This window comes from Etheostoma cragini, chromosome 16, assembly GCF_013103735.1.
Source record: "Etheostoma cragini isolate CJK2018 chromosome 16, CSU_Ecrag_1.0, whole genome shotgun sequence".
Taxonomy (NCBI): Eukaryota; Metazoa; Chordata; class Actinopteri; order Perciformes; family Percidae; genus Etheostoma; species Etheostoma cragini.
In genome coordinates, this window is record NC_048422.1 from 24,921,581 (window position 1) to 24,923,826 (window position 2,246).

The 2,246-nt window shown below is 37.2% G+C and overlaps 1 protein-coding gene across 1 annotated transcript in view; it reads right to left on the bottom strand.

Annotated features, from left to right (window-relative positions):
* fktn (fukutin) overlaps positions 1–2,246 on the bottom strand; it is a 20,513-nt gene that overhangs the window by 17,314 nt on the left and 953 nt on the right. The gene's annotated exons all lie outside the window — the stretch shown is intronic.

Consider the following 2,246-nt stretch of genomic DNA (forward strand, 5'->3'; position numbering starts at 1 on the left):
TCCATGATGGTGGGACGTGCTGGTGCTGTATATTAGTCCATGATGGTGGGACGTGCTGGTGCTGTATATTAGTCCATGGTGGTGGGGCGTGCCGGCGCTGTATATTAGTCCATGATGGTGGGGCGTGCCGGTTCTGTATATTAGTCCATGACGGTGGGGCGTGCTGGTGCTGTATATTAGTCCATGATGCCCTGTCTGTCCAAAACAGACAGGGCAACCTAACGCAGACAACTTACTCACCGTTTTTAAGTGATACGCCATGTTTGTAGTCCAGCTGCAATATGCAAACTGTTGCTTGCAAATTTTGCATTCAACTTTTTTCCGTTATCTGTTTTTGAAAAAAATGCTGCCACACTGGCGATCTCTTCGACATGGTAGAGGAGGACTGACTGGAAATTAAACACTCACAATTAAATAAATATTCATCAAACCATTAAAACAAGGCTTTCTAGTTCTTTCTTCAACCTGTCCCCAGTGGGTTGGGCTAATCCAAAAAAAGAGAAAACAAGGGTTGTGTCCTGAAGACAGACTGTTACCTGTAAAACAGGGATGCTCTGTAAACACCCCCATTAGCAGTTAGTGCTTTCCACCCGTAGACTATGCTTCCACCTGATGAAATAACACGGCAAAAAATCAACCAATCAGAATTTGGGTCGAGCCAGAACATATCGACCAATAAATCGACTAGTCGACTGGGAAATTACAGCCCTTATGTGACATGACTTATGTCATATAACGATATTACAATATCCAAAATCTGAGACGATATCTAGTCTCATGATATATTGCTATAATATCCATATATATGGCCCAGCTCTAACACAACGTACCATGGACAGAGTTAAGTTAACCCTGGGGGCCCTGAGGCCACTTTTACAGTTTATTTTCCGTCTGGATTTATTTTATATAAAAGCTTGTTAAACATCAACCCTGTTGTCTACAGTCAAGATATGAACATCATTTTTGCAGGACAAACTGGGTTATTAGAATATTTGGGTTGCATTGAGGTCACTTGAATGTTAAAAATGGTTGTAGGGCCTTAAAGACAAATAAATAAATAAATGAATCTTCCAGATATGTATTGATATCACAGACAGATAAGTAATGAATAAGCCATTTTCCATTCTAAAACACTTCTCATATGTCTTGGGAGTCACACTGTGAAGAAATAATCATCATAATTTATACAGATGACAAAATACACAATTTTTTTCAAAGAAAGTCCAGACGCTTTTGTCCTCATGACATTTACTTATGCCAATAATCAACATAATAATGTCATATTTATTGATATTACACCCACAGAAATGCTGCACAAGCATTTGTGTCTAAAACAGTTCTCCTATATGCAAAAATAAACATAATAACCATTATAACTCATATATAGCTCATACTATTTACATTTCTTCAAAAAAGGCCCAAATATATATTTTATAATATAAATATATGTCAAATCTCAAACCAGTGAGGCCATTATGCTCTATAAAACGGTAGATATCTATCTTGTGCTTTATAGCATCTTTGATTGCATCCTAGCCAATTTGACTGGGAGTATTGGCATCTTTCAGCCTCCATACTCTTTGTGACGTTGTCTCCCATATATGGGCAGGCTGCTTCCTTTTCTTTTGTAAACACACAGAGAGCAGACATGGAGCAACAAGCTAGCGGCATAAATAAGCCAAAACGCAATGAATTATGGACATAAAGTGGATCAATCTGGGATGTAACAATGTGGATTTAAAGCTCAACGACCCCTAAAAAAGCTGGAAGTTCCAGGCTGGATAGGAAATCCCCTGTAGAGGCTAGAAAGACCCGGAGAAGACCTCCGTAAACTCAAACTCGTCAGGATTTAAACGCAACCGGAGGTAAGCTAATCGCTTGTATAGTTAAAAAATGATTAAACTATGAATCAGAGGTGCTTTTTCACTCGTGGGCGAGTGTCTCGGTCTCAGAGGGTTGGATAGATAGATAGATAGATAGATAGATAGATAGATAGATATTTATTGATCCCCAAAAAAAAAAAAAAAAGGGAAATTACAGTGTTACAGCAGCACACAAAATATACATACATACAATATACATGAAATAATAATAATTATAATAACAAAATATAAGAATAAAATATAAGAATGTAAGAACAAATATTTAAGTATATACAAGATCGAAATAAACTAAATGTGCAACTGTTTAAATATAAGTATGCTAAAAAAATGTAAATGAACCAATCGTTCCGGTTGCCCTTATTG